The 12715-nt window shown below is 33.9% G+C and overlaps 1 protein-coding gene across 7 annotated transcripts in view; it reads right to left on the bottom strand.

The window, feature by feature from the left end:
- FBXW7 (F-box and WD repeat domain containing 7) overlaps positions 1 to 12715 on the bottom strand; it is a 203252-nt gene that overhangs the window by 136814 nt on the left and 53723 nt on the right. For 6 of the 7 annotated variants that reach the window (XM_061192529.1, XM_061192528.1, XM_061192531.1 and 3 more), the window contains exon 2: positions 6578 to 6617. The exons of the other annotated variant lie outside the window; for it this stretch is intronic. The gene's annotated coding sequence lies outside the window, so the exon portion shown is untranslated. The remainder of the gene's footprint in view (positions 1 to 6577; positions 6618 to 12715) is intronic. 7 annotated transcript variants of the gene reach the window in all.

The following is a 12715-nucleotide window of genomic DNA, read 5'->3' as shown; positions in this document are numbered from 1 at the left end:
TCAGTGGTTCACTTGCTTCTATGATTTTCCTCAATAAATTTCCAGCTACTTGGCTAGATTTAACTTCTGTCCTGTACTACTGGAAATACAGGAGGCTGGGATGCACCCAAAAGCAAGAAAACCACAAATGTACAATTCTTACACATTGTAGTTTCAGGCTTTAAAGGATAACTTCTCAGCTGACTTCTGTCTCCTTTTGGTCATTTTCTGCTGCTTTTAAATAGTTAGAGTTTTTCTTTCAATATTTTATCCAGATTTTATCATTGTTATCTGAGGAATTGTTCAATACTTTAACGGCATCACTGCATCATTACCAGATGTCAAAATTCTATTAATCTTGAGGGACAAACTTCTCACATCCTTGATTTTCATTCCTCCCACCAAATTAGGACTTCATCTCATCACATAACAATTTAAAGTATTCCCACCTTCCTGTTTTCTCTACCTTAACTCACATAGTACACTGACAATAATTTCTTGACCATCACACTGCTTTTATCATTAGAATGTTTTCTGTGAAAACCAGAAAACATGTGATAAGAAATCAGACGTTAACTTTCAACTCCACCACTACCTGTGAAATTATATGCAAATCACAACCTCTGTGATCCTTATTTTTACCATCTGCAAATGGGAATATCATCTGCCTCATTAGTTAAGCTTAGGACCAAAATACGATAACTAATATTAACCAGCACAGACAAGAGTTGGTCAAAGATGTTATAAGGCTTGCAATATGAGAACAGGTGAATGGTTAAAATTGTTATCTAAAAAAAAAAGAACAGACTAAACAGATTGGGAGACTAAGATGAGTTATTCACTGATTCAACAAGTATTTACTGAGTTCCATGCATATATCGAGGCAATGTTTTCAGCTTGAGAAATATTAATTTTGGGGTGCTTAAGACCTAATGACTCAAGTAAAACAGGTAATGAAGGAAAATGTGGCATCTGTGAGTCATCACAAATTTGTGATAATTTACATAATAAAAGCAGAGACCACCTCCTAAAAATGATATATAATGAGGAGGAGCAAAGCTTCAACCCAGTTTATACGTAAGGAGTATGTAAAGGAAAAAAGCAATAACAAAGAAAGCAAGCATTTAGTTGGAGGGGTAGTAGAAAAACCATTAAAGTATTACAGAACACAAGGGAGAAGTGAATTTAAGGAGAATCAAAATACCAAATGCTGAAAAAGGTAGGACAGGATGAGAAAAGAAAAGACACAGATTAGCAATTGGAACTCAGTCTTATTTTGGGGATGATACAGAACATTCTGTCATCAACCTAATCAATGTCTATCTGGGTAGGTAAGAAAAGTGGTTTACTTTCATTTGAGGAAGCAGAACACTAGTAGAAACAATAGTCAAACTGCAAAGGTAGTTGAATAAAAGTTGAGAAATTGGACACCTAGAGTCAACAACTATAAATCAAACAAGCTCAGTGATAACGGGAAGGATAGGAAAAGAGTAGAAGTAAGATATTTTTCAAGATTAAGTGTGATAAGGCAGAGAACCCGGCATGGAGCATAAAAGGGAGAATAACAAGGTTCCAGTGAAGGAAAGGAGGAATAAGACTGAGAATATAGATGTTAGCTTTCGAAAGAAATGAAAACATTTTATTCTTTGAGTAAACTTAGACTGGGGAAAGAAAGAGTATAAAATATGAAATGAAGAAAGAATAAGCAAGATAGGGACAGGACTGGTCATTTGAGGAGAGTGGAAAGGTTCCAAATAACTAATAATGTGGAATGAAATAGAAGATCAGAAAGAGATAAAGATGACCAAGAAGCACTGAGGCTATACTGGGGGCGTGGGGGGGGGGGAATGTGAATTTATACTAGGAACCTCTCAAGACAGTAAACTGATATCACTCTAGCAAAATAAAGCAGTCCACGAACAGGGGATAAAACAGAAGAAATGAACAGCTGTAACTCTTTAGATTAATACAGCAGTCCCCAACCTTTTTGGCACCAGGGACCGGTTTTGTGGAAAACAATTTTTCCATGGGGGTGGGGAGGGTGATTCAGGCGGTAACGCGAGCGATGGGGAGCCGCAGATGAAGCTTCGCTCACTTGCCCACCGCTCACCTCCTGCTGTGCGGTCCGGTTCCTAACTGGCCCTGGAACTGGGGACCCCTGAATTAATAGACTGCAAAATTTCTGAAGAAAGATCAGGAGAATGGAAATTTTAGATATTAATAAGAATAAAATTAAGATGGCTACTAGACTGAATATGAGTTAATCTGGATTAAGTTTTTCATTTAAAAAGTAAGTTCTGCAAACGTACGGACACCAAGGGGGGAAAGCCGCGGCTGGGTGGGGATGGTGGTGTGATGAATTGGGCGATTGGGATTGACATGTATACACTGATGTGTATAAAATTGATGACTAATAAGAACCTACTGTATAAAAAAGTAAATAAAATAAAATTCAAAAATTCAAAAAAAAAAAGTAAGTTCTGAAGGAAAAAGCTTTTAGGAAAACTTCTCTGCATGATGTGGTTACTACAGTAAATGTATTGGGAGAAAAAAAGTCATACATACTACTTTCAGACATTTATGCAAAAAACAGTGTGACATTTAGAATAATTCAAGTCTAGCTGAGCTTTCCTGAGTAAGATTAGAAAGTAGTGAAAGCGGGACTTCCCTGGTGGCGCAGTGGCTAAGAATCCGCCTGCCAATGCAGGGGACACAGGTTCAAGCCCTGGTCCAGGAAGATCCCACATGCCATGGAGCAACTAATCCCGTGGGCCACAACTACTGAGCCTACACTCTAGAGCCCGCGAGCCACAACTACTGAGCCCACGTGCCACAACTACTGAAGCCCGTGTGCCTAGAGCCAGGGCTCCGCAACAAGAGAAGCCACCACAATGAAAAGCCCACCTGCTGCAATGAAGAGTAGCCCCCGCTCGCCGCAACTAGAGAAAGCCCACGCGCAGCAATGAAGACCCAACGCAGCCAAAAATAAATAAATTAATAAAAAAAAAAAAAAGAAAGTAGTGAAAGACCCCTCTGATGAAGAACAGTTTAATTGTTCTATCCATACAACCCTGACCAATATCTCCAAGGTATTATGGATCAGCGGAATGGCAAACTCTAGTACATGTGCTGAGAAGCTGCCCCCTGTAGAATAAGGCAGGCCTTACTGACTTTAGTGACAAATTAGTGGTTTAACTGAAGGGTAATCCTTCCTACCCTTGTAAGAAAAAGAGGTCTCTACTAATATTAAAACCTCATTTCAAATATAAATACTCAAAGAGAATTAATATATATTCAGTGATTATGTTAGTAAGCATTTAGAACAAGAGAAGGGAAGGGGGAAAGAATAGTGCACAAAAGCCATTTCACCTTAATTCAGCCATAAATAGATCATCAAAATCCTCTTAATCACCATATTTGACATATAACCATAGGAGGAGGTAACTCTCTCAGCTAAATCTTTTCCTTATTTTTATCACAATTAACACCACCATGAATGAGATGTCAGTTTTTATTTCCTTTTCCATTGCAATATGTCCACAGATAGTATAACACAAACTATAAACACATCAATGTAAAGAACAATATCACTCATCCAATGGGCACTTAAGGACTGTTCACCAACGGACACTATGATTTAAAATCAACTAACAAGAAGAATATCAATGATCTTACCTCTATAAAATTTCATTAAAATAGACTTTGGTTAACCTGAAGTTAACACAGAATACTATTAGATAATATGAAAGATACAAAAGTAAATTCCCCAAATAAAAATATATTTGTTATACTGTATTACAACCTCTTGCCCTTACACAGAAAGCCAATCTACTAAGAGTAGTGACACTCCATTGTTACACACCATTTTTCTAAAAAACTAAATTAGACAACATTACAGGCCAGTACATCCTGAAATATGCCTCCAGTTGATTTAAAAAACCACACAATGTAAAAAATAAGAAACTAAAATGGTCCCATAAAAATTAAAAAGGCACATACTTAATAAAGCAGAAGAAAAATATATGTATTCCATATGTAGGTTTACAAAAACGTCAAAATATCACTGCTACAAAAAACCTGTACAAGATTAAAATCAATAAGATTCTCAAAATCTATTTTTTCCTCACAGGAAAGCTAAAAAGAACCCTGATAATACTCTTAGCCTAAAAAGCGATGGTTTATTAAGGTATGAAATCAAATATGCAATAAACACCACGATAAACTAAATACTTAGTTCTTCTCCAATCTAAAAAACTAACTATGAATTCATGAGACCAATATCAATAAACATATCACACACAGCTAACGTTTTCATGGCAACACATGGGATCAAAACATAATGTTTTGCTTAAAACAATTAGCTGAGGAATTGAAGCACAAATACAAGGATAATTGCTTCCTTTGGGCTTTGGCTGTCAAACACAGGAAATGTCAATGCTTTACAGTCCTGTGATAATTAAAACCTTGTCACAGACCTAGACTATCAATGAATATTTATTTAAAGATAATTTTGCAATATGACACCAAAAGCATAAGCAACAAAAGAAAAAAAGAGATAAATTAGACTTCATCAAAATTAAAAACTTTTGTGCTTCAAAGGACACCAGAAAGAAAGTGAAAAGACAATCCACAGAATGGGAGAAAGTATTTGCAAATCATATTATCTCATAAGGGGCTAGTTTCCAGAATATATAAAGAACATGTACAGTTTAACAATAAAAAGACAACCTAATTAAAAAATGGGCAAAGGATATGAACAGACATTTCTCCAAAGAACATATGTAAATGGTCAATAAGCACATGAAATAATGCTCATCATTAGTCAATACGGAAATGAAAATCAAAACCACAATGAAATACCATTTCACATCTATCTGGATGGCTAAAATACAAAAAAGATTGACAGTGTAACAATCAATGTCTGAAAGAGTGTGGAGAAATTGGAACCCTCATACACTGTGGTGAGCTTGTAACACAGTGCATCCATTTTGACAGTTCCTCAGAGTTATACACAGTTACTATACTAACCTGCAATTCTGCCCCTTATAAGTATACACCCAAAGGAAATGAAAGCATAAGTGCACACAAAAACTTACGCAAGAATGATCACTGCAGAAGCATTCCTAATAGCCTAAACGTAGATACAACCCACCAACTGATGAATGGATAAACAAAATGTGGTATACAATGGAATGTTTTTTAGCCATAAAAATAAATGATACACGCTACCACATTGGTGAACCTTGAAAATATTATGCTAAGTGAAAGAAGCCAGACACAAAATGACAAATATTGTATGATTCCATATATAAGAAATGTCCAGAATAGGCAATTCATAGAAAAAGTATATTACTGGTTGCCTAGGGTGCTGGGGCGGGGGGGGTCGATGTCTAAAACTAGATAGCAGTAATGATTACACAACTCTGAATATGGTTCACTCAAACTAACTCAAATATTTGCATCAATGGGGGAAAAAAAGGGCAGTAAATTGCTTTTTCCACTTAATACATCTCCAGAAATCAGTTAGCACATTTTAAAGTAGTAAAATTTTGTTTAAGAGATTTTTATAACATCATTTGCTCCTAAAAATGTTACATTTATTATAAATATACAGTAAATAGAGTGGTATAATTTGTTGAATACTTACATCAACTATGATTATTACAGAATTTTAGAAATATCATTCAGTTGAATATTTATTGTTTCAAACACATAAAAAGTATAATAAAAGAAATTAATGCTTATTATTAAATATTTCTTCATGTATCTAGGAAATGTCCTTTAGCTAATCAAGTAAATGTATTCATCCTTAAAAAAATTTTATTGACTACATTAAAATAATCAAAATCTACATATGCCACTTGATACTTTCCCCTCATTGTTGAAGTATATCCAATAATTTTTAAATCTATCATGAGTAACCAACCAAAGCATTGTTACATCTATATAATCACCACAACACAAAACTCTAAAATGCTACATAGTGAAGTAAAACACATTCTGAGATTAATTCTCCCACTTTCACTCAAAAATTTAAAAAAGTAAAAGCACTATCTAGTGAAATCAAAAGTTTATGAAATTCTTAATTACAGGCACTTATCAAATTTTCATATTATAATGTTATTACAAAGAAACTGGAGTGGCCCAGATAGGAAACAGCATAAGGTCTGATCGGAGTCTTCACCCTGGCTTATGGTGATGAACTGGACCTAATGTAAGGAGTAAAGTAAGGGATGGCTGAAGAATCTTGCTATCTGTGCTAGTATCAACAGCTAATCAAAAACTGTTACAAAAATCTCAAGTGAGGAAAATCCTGTTTCATTCACAAAGTATTAGCGTTTCTGCCCATGAAGGCTACTACTTTCTTTGAACTCTTTTAATACTTAGCCTGCATGCTAGAAGAATTTTCTTGATGCAATGTGTAGAAAGAATCAGAAGAGGATCAGAATATAAAGAGAAGAAATTCCAATACGGGGTAAAAATTAAAAGAAATATAAATTATAATTTACACAGGCTATTATTAAAAATGCCATTAATGTAATATACATGTAAACTTAAGTAACATGCAAAGTATTTAACATGGAGAATAAGTACTTACCAAATATTTGATAGCCTTTTAAAAATCTCGTTGAGACTCCCTAAATAATAAAAAAATAAATATATCAGGAATAATTTTTCAACTTCGGAGTTCTCTCTAATCTGTAAAGTCTATGCAGGAATCCCACTTTCATGACAGCAATTTGTTTTTTCATACTACTTTAAAACCCAAAGCACGTGCTGAACTTTGGCAAATGATTAACAAAATTTTTCCTAATCTTATAAACAATTGAAAGTTTAAATGTAATATATGGAAAAGTTAATGAATTATCAGATATTGGCAGTTACTAGACTACAAAAACAGTGAGCTCTATAACAAATCAGATAACAGCATGCTAACAATGTCTTAGAAAAGCATCCATATGTTAAATTATTCCTAACCATCAACATACAATGCCATGCTCTACATTCTAGTATCTAGTTACCACCTTTTAAGTAGCAGCTAGACAATGTAACTGTAGCATCTACAGAGTTAAAGTAGAGCCAATGAAATAGAAAGACATTTTATAATATTTATTTATTAATATATATATTTATTCTATTTTATTAAAAAATTAACATACGTATTTTAAAATCCACCTTATGTTGGTACTAAAAAAAAAATTAAGATTTTACCCATAATAAAAAGAAATGCATAAACTTACAAATTAATTTTACTACTTACAAAAGTTAGCTGTGAATAATTTTATAATAAACATAGTATATGTCCTTTCAGTCAAGTCTCAGGTCAAAATAATCTTCAAAACGAAGTTCAAAAATTCAAGAAAAAAGCACTAAATATTATAGTGCTCTTATTGTTTGTCAGGCACATTGCCAAAGATTTGAAAAAACTTACATACACTTTTTTTAATCACCTTATTTACTCTCCATTTTATAGATTACAAAACCAAACCTTATAGAGATTCATTCATCTGCTTAAATATATTAGCTGCCATTGACTGCACAACCCAATGTCTTTAAGGCATCACACTATGACTCCTCAAAAACAAAACAAATAAGACAGAACATGACATAGTATATAGTAAAACTGATTGCCTCTTTTAGAGTCAGACAAAAAAAAAAGTTTTTAAATTCCTTTTAAAGAATCAACAAAATAAAAATCATCTATTTTAACTAGCAATAAAAGTTATCATACAGAAATTATAATGCCATATATAAAAATAAAATAAAAACATTTTCTTATGAGTAAGCCATACCAGTATATTTTCTATCACTACTACCATTAAAATCAAAATCAGTCAAATGAATCACATCCATCCACAGGCCATGAAACAGGAGGGAAGAAGAAAGTATGACCTAAACAATAAAGTTTAAAACAATAAAGCTGTGAGATGACAGGAGAATACTGTCATGACTTTGAGGTGGGCAAAGATTTCTGAAACAAGACACAAAGATAAACACAGCAAATTGGACTTCATTAAAAAGTTGTGTTCTTAAAATGAAAAAGCTACAGGGTAGGAGAAGATCTTCTCAATGCACATGTCCAAACGACTCATGTATGAAATATTAAAAAACAAAAACAAAACTTTAAATCACCAAGAAAAAGACAATCCAATTTTTAAGATAAGCTAAAGACCAAAAAAAAACTTCATAAAAAATAATTTCAAAAACAAATAAACATATGGAAAAGGTACTCAACATCACTAATCCTCAGGAAAACACAGATAAACAACACAATAAGATCTACTACACACCAAAATGACTAGTTTTTAATCGAAAAATCAGAGAATACCAAATGTAAGTGAGCATGTGCAGCAAATGGCATTCTCATGCACTGCAGGTAGAAAGGGAAATTGGTGTAACCAGTATGGAAAACTATTTGGAAATATCTACTAAAGGTGAAAATACACATACCCAATGACTAAGTAATACAACTCCTGTGTATACAATCAATAGGAATGTATATGTTTGTGCACAGAAAGATATGTACAAGATTTATCATAGTAACATTATTTAAGGAGCCCAAAACTCATGACCCAAATGTCTGTCAGCAGTAGGAGGGAGAAATAAACTGCAGTATATTCATACAATGGTATCCTACACCTCAGTGAAAATGAGAAAACTAATGCCATACACAAAATTAAGATACATCTCACAAACACAATGCTGTATGAAGCAGGTGGCGGGAAGGGGAGAAGAAGCCTATATATTATTCTATTGAATTCAAAAACAAACCAAACTAATCTCTGATCACAAAGTTAGAACAGTAGTTAACTTTGGGTGAATGGGTTATTTGACTGGGACAGGACAGAGGGAGGCTTCAGAGGAGTGGATACCTTGATCTAGGTATGGTTACAAAGGTGTGTTCACCTTGTAAAAGTTCATCAGTATAGAAAAGTTCACCTATACTTTTCTGTATATAAACTGTACTTCAATTATTTTAAAAGTTTCTTTTTTTTTTTTTTACTTTTTGGCCACGCCTTGCAGCATGTGGGACCTTAGTTCCCCGACCAGGGATTGAACCCACACCCCCTGCTTTGGAAGCACAGAGTCTTAACCACTGGACCGCCAGGGACGTCCCTAAAAGTTTATTTAAAAAAAAAAAATAGATGAAAAATCACTTCTCAGTTAAACAACTCCAGGTCACTGTACTAATGATCTGTAACTCACTCATTTGAAAATCTGGATCTCCTAACAATGTATTTCAATTTATTTCTATAGACTGCATAAAGGTAAAGTAAATATGTCTGGTTATTTTGTATTAATAAGTTTTAAGAATAGTTTCAATGTAAATATAAATTTTACCGAGAAGGGATTCCTTATGATTTTCTATTAATAGCAGAGAAAGTTTTGCATGAAGTCTTGCCAATGCCTGCTCTACATAGGCTCAAGTTAGGTTCACAAATGTATAACTTCACACATATTAAAAGTATTAACAGCTAACTCAGAAGTTGATTTTAAAAGCAATCGTATGGCCAAGACAGGCATTCATAAAAACCTTAAGGCACACTACTTGGCCCTGTTTCTCAGAAAAAATTTAAGACTGTTAAAAACCAATAACCGTTTGAAGAAAAGTCTTCCAAACAAATATTCTTACATATCTAAAAATTTTTACGTTGATACTTACAATGGTATACCTTCTTTATTAAAAATATAAACAGTTTCTTCTGTATATCCTTTTATTTTTCCATTATATTTACCCAATAACTATTTTTTTAACCTAACTTCTCTCTAAATTAAATGATACCATTATTTGATCAGATTTGAAAACTAAGACAGATTTGTCTTGAGCTGGGGTTGGGGGGGGGGGGTCTGTCATATAAGTCTCTTAAGACAATGTTCAGAGGAACAGAATGGCATAGGGCCCCAACAGGTTAGTTCCCTGAACAATTCTCAGAGGCTGAGTATCCTTTGGACAAACTTTAGACGACTCATCAAAACCTTACAATAACTTTCCTCAGTCTTGGGTTGCCTTACCTACGAGTCTGGCCTGGTAGAGATCTCTCCAAACCTCCAAGCAGCCAGGATTTATCAGGTTTCTACTTGAAAGTAGCCAACCATTCAGTTGTGGTTCTAAGACATAAGGTGCAAAAGCAACACTTGCACAAAACAGACTTTTTTCATCAGTCAACCCACTCCCAAGCCAGACACCTGCTTCTTCTAATTCAGGTACTTATCTTTCTAAATTGTATATTTTCACTAAGAACAACTTAAGACTTACAGTTCCCACTTTGGGCAACTTTTGAAATGAACAACAGTGTTCATTTGAGAGGCACTTTAGAACATACAGGCGAAAAAACTCTCCCTCAAGAGAAGTTTGGCTTATCTACCTAAAAGAGAAAGATCAACTTACTAAATGTAAGGAGACCTCCCCAGAGGTCACACATCTCACCAAAATAAGACAGATAAACACTATGAGAAGGACCAGGATCATCATTTAGGACCTACTTTGAAGCAGAGAGCCAACAGATCCATCCCAAATCTAAAGAACCTACAGGACTAGACAAAGGTTTGTTAGGAAAATTATCTAACTTCATGATTTCTAGTAATATACTAAAAATCCCAGAGAGGATGATAAGGATGTAAGCAGAGCAGTCTTCCCCTAAAACAAAAGATGCACAGTGAATTCAGTGACTACACATTGTTCAGTCAGCAATAAATCTAATACAGATTGCTCATGAATGATAACTATGTAAAAACTGGTATTTGAAAAACTAGCATATTTGAATAATGCTAATGATATATTTTCTTAGGATTCTGTTATTCTTTGTTGCTGTTTTCTATTTTAATTTTAGAGGTGGAAGAGTTAGAGCCAGACTGGTGAAAAATATCTAAAAAGCAAGGTCTCAGCTAGTCAAGAGTTTTAAGTTGTTACATAGATATCAGATCTTGAATTATAAATTAAATAATTGCCCCATTCCAGTTAAGGAGCAGCATGCTGAAATCCTAGCATCTCTCACTCACCTATAAGGACAACATACAGGCTGAGAGAGAACGGAAGCAGGTGTAAGAGTCAGTGAGCTCAGTCCCCTTTCATCTGTTCTGCTGTTCTCCTTACTCTCTGAGTAGACAGAGTGATGTTTCCTTTTTCCCTTTCCCAAAGAAGGAAAGGTAAGGGGGAATTTAGACCAGTCATCAATTTTCTGTCATTAATTTAGCATAGATCTGTTGTATGTTAGAGCAACTGAGTATAATATGGAATGAGTTTGACTAGATCAAATTTTAGGATATACTTGAAGTTCTTAAATTTTTTTTCTATTTTATCTAAAATCTTTCTAATATATCTGAATCAGAATCTTGCTGCAGCAAATTCATATCACTGTTTACCAGCTAACTGACAGTATTTATCAGCATCACCATTTAGCATTTTATTTTATCATCTTTGAATTGATAGGCTTGATTTGGCTCATTCCAAAAACTATAGGTTAAAACCAGACTTACCTTTAGTTAAAATAAAGGCAAATAAAATTTAAAAACGTAAATGCGATGTTTCACAAGAAATCAGTTGCACATTATCAATTACATTTTTAGTGTTAAAGGAGAGGAAAATTACTACTAAATCACATGGTATTTGGGGGCATTGAAGGAATTTTTCTTTCTCTGAAGAGCATTGTACAATTATATTTTTATGAAAAATAAAGTATCTTCACCGGGAAAAAAAAAACAACAAAGCATTAGCAATCACTTCTCAAACTGCCCATCACCCACCCAATTTACCCTAATTACAATATTTCACAAATCAACACAATCCAAATCGACAGTTTATCCCTACCTTATAGAGAACTAAATCCTATTTTATCCTTCACATATCTTCAAAAAACTTCACACTATCTTAATTTTTTGTAAAAGATGTAAAATTTTACTTTAAAAATCTCATGCTGCATTTCTATTTCTTGAACAAAGAAGACACAGCACTCAGCACTTATCCTCTCAAGCTTCTTGCCTGATTGCTACAAAACTGCAAAGGAATGCTTCCACAATGCCTCAAACAGTTTGAAAGGAATCCCTCAATGTTCTGATGACAGTCTCATAGAAACTACGAACAAATTTAAAAGGAAACTCATGATACTTTTAAAATATCTTATTTGCCCCAGTTATTAAAACATTACAAAACATAAGTTTCAGTACAACTTACCTGCATTTTTATAATCCTTTTCACTACACAATTACACCTTTATAAAGTTATGCTCTCATCACTTTTCTTCAACATTTCCACAAACCTTAAAAGTACTTCTAAATTCCTCATAGTTCTTGTCAATTGCCAATTTTTACAACATACTTCTCATTAAGCCTGGGTCTTATATCTTTCACTACCACCTTCATACTCCTTAAATCAATACAAGTCTCAATTGACCACTTTATTGCAGTGACATATAACCACTGTGAGAACGTCCTTTTGCAGTTCAATTGCACAGTAGCAATTATAGAATAAATATGGCAAAAAACACTTTTGGTAATTACTTAGCTATACATATGGGGGAGCAGGCAAACAAAAATACTATCAACACTGTAAAAGCTCCACAAAAAGGAAAAATCAACTGGAGTACAATTTAGTTGTGGCACACTATTCATATAAAATAAATCCACTCACAATGGTAATTTGTTTAATTATTAAATGCTCAGATGCAAATTTACCTCAGGACACAAGATTTTTGCAAAGAAAAGTGTAAAGCCCAACTAAATGGACAGAAAAGAAGAA

This window comes from Eubalaena glacialis, chromosome 5 (genome assembly GCF_028564815.1).
Source record: "Eubalaena glacialis isolate mEubGla1 chromosome 5, mEubGla1.1.hap2.+ XY, whole genome shotgun sequence".
Lineage (NCBI taxonomy): Eukaryota > Metazoa > Chordata > Mammalia > Artiodactyla > Balaenidae > Eubalaena > Eubalaena glacialis.
The sequence above is the reverse complement of the archived record's forward strand: the minus strand, read 5'-3'. Positions and strand labels throughout refer to the sequence as shown.